Raw genomic sequence first — 6382 nt, forward strand, 5'->3', positions numbered from 1 at the left:
TTTCCAGTCTGTCATCGCACAGGTGGATGCAATGTGATGGTGGTTTACAGTTATCAAAGGGGCTCATGGTACCAGACAAACTGTTAGTGAAGATTTAGGAGCCGAGGAACAAATGGAGGAGGATGACACACAACAGTCAGGAGATGAAGAGGTTAATGATTCATGGTTGGCAGGGGGAACAGAGGAGGCAACCTTGAGTGTTACCCTGCCACCAACACAGCATGGACTTGGACTTCAAGGAAGTGCCCGACACATGAGCATCTTCTTGATGCCTGTGTTCTGAGGGTTAGAAATAGTGTTGACTACTTTGTGGTCACTTTGTTAGATCCATGGTACAAGGCTAAATTTAGCCAATTGCTTCCTCCCTTGGAAAGGGATGCGCATGCTGGAGTATCAAAATAAGCTTGTAGACAATTGAGGCACACTGTGTGCCTCACTGCTTTCTTGGGGAAGACCACAAGAGTGGTGGCACACAGTGTGCATCGCAGTTCTAGATATCCAACTCTGATAACGTCAAGGCATCATCGCAAAATCATTAGCAGCAATTTTTTTTGAGTCATTTCCCATATTTTTAAGACCAGCTCATACACCAACAGAACAGAGTACAAGTCTAACATGTTGTGAACGACTGGAGAGAATGGGGCAGGAGTATCTGGAGCTCAATATCAATGCCATCAGGAGAAATTTGGACCCTTTTGCATTTTGGTCTTCAAAAATCGAAGAGTGGCCTGAGCTTGCTTGTCACGCCTTGGAGGTATTATCATGTTCACCAACCAGCATTCTCTAACAATGTTTCTTAAGTGCTGCTGGTGGTGTCCTGACAAATAAGTGCATCTGGCTGTCCCCTGAAACTTTCATCAAAATGAACAAGTCATGGATCTCCAATGACTTTTGCACCCCAATTGTAGACTGGGCAAACTAGGCGATGGTGTCGTTTTTAGGGTCATTTATTGATCTCATGTTATTGAAGTCTGTGCCATCTTTGTGGTGTCTCGTGTGCCTGCTGTTGCTACTGCTGCTGATGCTACAAACAAGTTTTGAAATATGGAGACTCCAAGTTAGGTCTCCATCTGGAGAGTTGCCTGTAGTAGAAGGTGTGCGGGGGCAATATACTGTTTCTACTCTAGGGAATTTGGTTCCACTGATGTGTGACAACTCCAAGTTGGGTTTCCATCTGGTGGGTTGCTTGTGTAAGTAGGCCTGCACTCAATTTCAGTCAACAACCTGTGTTACTTTCCTTATATTTTTATACCAATACAACTGTATGAAACTGATGTTTGTACCATCTGAGTGTGACTAGAATAAAACAAAATTAAATGTAAAGTGTTGCTTGAGGTATCAGGTCTCCCAGCTAAGAAGGCTTACCGTGCTCCAGACCCTGATACCTCATGCATGGGCCATAGATTACTGCTTCTGTGCCATTATAAAAGGTTCTACCGTGAGTCAATTGATCAGTCAACAACATGTGTTACTTTCCTTACATTTTTCTCCCAATAGTACTGTATGAAACTGATGTTTTGAAAAAAAAAGGTATTGCATGAGGTATTTTGTCTCCCAGCAAAGACAGCTTACATTGCCTTTTGGAAGTGCATTGAACAAGCAGGGTGGATTGCTGCTGAGGGAAAAAAAGAAAAAAAAATCTCTTTAAATCTTCTGCTTAGCAAGTGTGAATGAGCTGAGTGTGACCGGAGCGTAAGTGCGAACGGTGCTAAGTGTGTGACTTGTGATTCAATGAAGATGTATTGGGAAAACGTTTAACAAATACCTGTGTGAATTGGTGTGAGTTGCTGAATTGTGAATAGCTGAGTGCTACCTGTTCAATTTTGGGGGGGCTTTTTAACCTATTTTTTCTCTCTGCAGGATTAATCTCTTATTTTAAACCTTGATGTGTAGCTATATTCAGAAGGGGTATATTTAGGGTGGAGGCCCATAATTAAAGGGAATCTGTCACCTCATTTTTTGCATATAAGCTGTGACCACTGCCATTAGGAGCTTATCTACTGCATTCTGTAGACAAGCCCCCAATGTAACCTGAAAGATAAGAAAAACAAATTAGATTATACTCACTCAGGGGCATTCTTGGTTCAGTTTGGGTCCGATGGGTGTCACAGGTCCGAGTATGGTGCCTCCCATATTCATGCAATGACGTCCTCTTCCTTGCTTCTGTCGCCGGGCCTCTCTGACCTTTCCCGGTACCTGCGCACTGCAGTACTTTGCTATGCCCTCAACAGGGCAAAGAATTACGCCTGCTCAGGAGCTGTGACAGAAGCAAGGAAGAGGACATCATCACATGAAGATGGGAGGTGCCGGACACAGATCTGCGATGCCCATCGGACCCAGACCGCCCCTGGGTGAGCAACATCTAACTTGCCTTTCTTATCTTTCAGGTTACATCGGGGGCTTATCTGCAGCATTATAGAATGATGCAGATAAGCCCCTAATGGCGGTGGCCGCAGCTTGTATGTGAAAAATGAGGTGACAGATTCCCTTTAAGCGTTTATAAGGGGCAGCTGATTGAGGCTTAAGTCCTTTTGGAAGTTCATTGAACAGCAGGGTGGATTGCTGCTGAGGGAAAGAAGAAAAAAAACTTTTTAAATCTTCTGCTTAGCGAGTGTGAATGAGCTGAGTGTGACCGGAGCGTAAGTGCGTGCGGTGTTAAGTATGTAACTTGTGATATAATGACTTTGGATTCAGGGAGGAACTATTGAATTGCTATCTGTATTTTATTAATACTTTGCATTTATTTTTATTTAACTTTTCTATCTGGCGCAATAACCATTAGGAAATGTGCTCCACTCTTGTTAATGCCATCCAGTGCACATCTTGCCACATGTATGTAGTCCTTGATCAGCCGGTCGAGGGTGCATACTGCTGTGTGAGATGTGAGCACGTTAGTGGGAAGAGTGCCAGGGAGGCTAGTCCTGATCTGGCACACCCCAATAAGTTTTCTAAGTTGGCGGATGAGGATGGTGCCAATATAGGGGTAGCACTGCTGCAGCAAGGCATGTCCTCTGAAAGCTGGAGGAGTATTTGCTCCAGTAAGGAGGGAAATAGGAGAACAGGGCAGGCCAGACAGGTGCTGGTAGTGGGGGATTCAATTTTTATATACAAGTTATTATACAATAGGAATTGTTTCTTAACATTTTTTTCATGTAAAATGCAATTTCTTGCAATCGATTTGGAATGTTTTATTGTCACTTCTTAAAGTGGAGCAAAACTGTGACACCATTGTTCTCAGTAGCGATCTGGTTGTCAGAGATGCTTCCAGAGGTCTTTCTCGCGCTGTTCTTCCATTCAGCATATTTCCCTTCCATTTCAACATTTTCACTGCCCTCAAGACCTCTTTGTAGGAGTCTGCCTGAAAAAAGCTTTTCCATTCACTTGCATTATGCTCATTACTCGAAACAAGCATGCGAGCATTGGGAATTGCTAAGTTCGAGCAACGAGCCCCATAGCAATTTAGTGCTCCCTCATCTCTAGTGACCACGCTTTGCTTTCAAAACTGAATCAATTCTTCTATATGTAAGAGTACCTAGTGTGTTAAAAAAAACTCTTTGGAAAGAGATTATTATAAATATCTTAGTGAACTAATATAATGAACTAGTATAAGCTTGTAGAAATCCTTCTGTGTCTTCATGTGTTACCACAGATCTACTTGATGCTGTTGAGATCAGGGTGTTATGGGGACGATATCTGTGGTGGATTCTGTTTTTGGGCTCCCTCTGGTGGTTACAGATGGTACTGGGTGACTTGTGTTCTCTGCGGTCTCTGGTGTCCACCTGTTCTATCAGGATATGGGAGTTTCCTATTTAACCTGGCTTTCTTGTCATTTCCTCGCCGGCTATCAATGTAATCAGTGTGTCTTGTTACCTCTGCTTCCCTCTTCTGTATTCTTCAGGACAAGCTAAGTTTTTGATTTTCCTGTTCCACGTTTTGCTTAATTTTTGTCTTAGTCCAGCTTGCAGATATGTGATTCCTTTTTGCTGGTTGCTCTAGTGGGCTGATATTACTCCTCATGTTCCATGAGTTGGAACATGAGTTCAAGTAATTTCAGGATGGTTTTTTGTAGGGTTTTTCGCTTACCGCGCAGTTCACTTTTGTATCCTCTGCTATCTAGCTTTAGCGGGCCTCATTTTGCTGAATCTGTTTTCATAACCAAGTATGTGCTTTCCTCTCATTTCACCGTCATTACATGTGGGGGGCTGCTATTTCTGTGGGGTGTTTCTCTGGAGGCAAGAGAGGTCTGTGTTTCTTCTAATAGGGAAAGTTAGTTCTTCGGCTGGCGCGAGACGTCTAGGAATCATCGTAGGCATGTTCCCCGGCTACAGCTAGTTGTGTGTTGAGGTTCAGGATCGCGGTCAGCTCAGTTTCCATCACCCTAGAGCTTGTTTTGTTTTTTGTGCTTGTCCTTTTGTGATCCCCTGCCATTGGGATCATGACAGATATCATCACTTCAAGGACTCCTTGTTCTTTTTCACATTGACTATAGTTCTTGATGACATTAGCAGTCACTCTCCTGCTGGGTAATACATTTGCAGCCAATAAGAGGCCTCCTTCATGGCGTTTCGTAATGAATAAGTAAATGTCTATTTCTCATTACTGAAGAACACCATTATTTTTTTGCTGAAGATAGCCATCAGTGACATTAGCAGTATGTTTGGGATTCGTCTCCTGCCACAGACTAAATTGGAGCCAACTGGATGTCTCTATGATGGTATTTAATGATGAATAAGCATCTGCTGTATATCCCATGCTTCAATGTTGCTTGTAGACACCTATTGTGACACTCCCGAACTCTAAGTATGGCTTCTTAAAGATTTTTTCTTTATTGGCTTATTGAATGGATATGTACATTGTCAAAAAAATTAAACACATAGTCTTGTATAGACTTGTAACAAATAAAAATAAATTACTTTTATGGGCACAAAGAAAAGATTCATTATGGGTTGTCTTTTAGTTTTATTATGTTAGAATTGCATTTGTCTCTTTGCTGTTTATTGTAAAAATGTCACAAATGCATGCAACTATTTTTTTATTTGTAGTGATAAATTACAGTAATTGTGCTTATTTATAGACTATATTCAATTGCCTAAATGTCACACAAGTGATTTTTGTTCATTCATGGGCTGCCTACCATTGTGATGAGAAAATAGTTTTTCCATTTAACTCAGGGAAGTTTTCTATTTTGATGTCACTAATATATTTTTATTTTATCTGTAGGATGTCTTGTAGAGTAAGGATACAATTTACTATGATTATTTATAAGCATTGTGATAAACATACAGTATCATAACAGTTTGTATTTTTCCCTGTGCTACGTTCAAACTTGAGAACAGTTTGTGCCATTTACAAGCTGTACTCTTGAGAATACAAAAAATGATTGTGAAAGTTTTTAGGGCCACCAAACACATTATGTAGTTGTTGACCAAACAATGGTTTGTACAATCATTTTTCTGGCAGCTATCTTGGCAGGAACTCCCAGGCACAGGAGCACTCCTATTTTCTTTATGACAGAGGCGTTGCTAAGCATGTCTGGCAGCAGCTTATCTCTGGGAGACAATACAATCAGCTGACTTACAGTGTTGTGTTGTGTTGCATTCTCAAAAGAACCCTATTTGCTAATAAAAATCGTTTGGACTAAAACTGTGTTGCGGTAAGGAATCAGAAGTAAAGATGGGCGGATCCTGCGATGTTCGGGTCCAGCGGGTTCGGCAGACAAGTTAAAAAAGAGAAATCAGGTTCGGCTACTAAACAGTTTCTGGACCCAAACCCCATTCACTTGAATGGGGGCCCAAACATCCAAAGTTTCCCATGTTGTCATGTGTATGACAGCGCAGCAAAGCTTCTGATCAGCTGGTTAGACAGCTGCAGTTCCCACTTTGTCAAATGACAGCATTCTATGATCGGAGGTATAAAGTTTACCTCCGGTCACTGATGTCGGCTGATGGGACTACTGTTTCCATCATCCTATGCCTGCTGCCACTAATAACATTAAGAGCAGGAACGGCTGAAGGGAGTATTCATCAGCCGACGCCTCAGCTCTCAATAAATAATTTAAAAAAAATTGCTTGGGTTCTCTTGTATTTCTGATAGCCAGCCTGGCAAACTGACAGCTGGGGGCTGCAACCTTCAGCTGCCAGCATTAGCAAGGTTGGTTATCAAGAATAGTTCTGTCCCACGCTGTAATCCATGTCTTGGGATAAACCATTTTCAGCTAGGACGGTACCAAGATGTGAACATCCAGGCTGAGGACCACTGTGACATTGAGATGCTGCAAGCGCATCAGTGACCAGTGGTGACATCAACTAGGTTACCTCCAGTCACTGAGGCTGCATTTCCAGATGGGCCCCTGAACTGCGGTGACTTCGGTGAGATCCCCGAT

The sequence above is a fragment of the Ranitomeya imitator genome, chromosome 3, assembly GCF_032444005.1.
Source record: "Ranitomeya imitator isolate aRanImi1 chromosome 3, aRanImi1.pri, whole genome shotgun sequence".
NCBI lineage: Eukaryota > Metazoa > Chordata > Amphibia > Anura > Dendrobatidae > Ranitomeya > Ranitomeya imitator.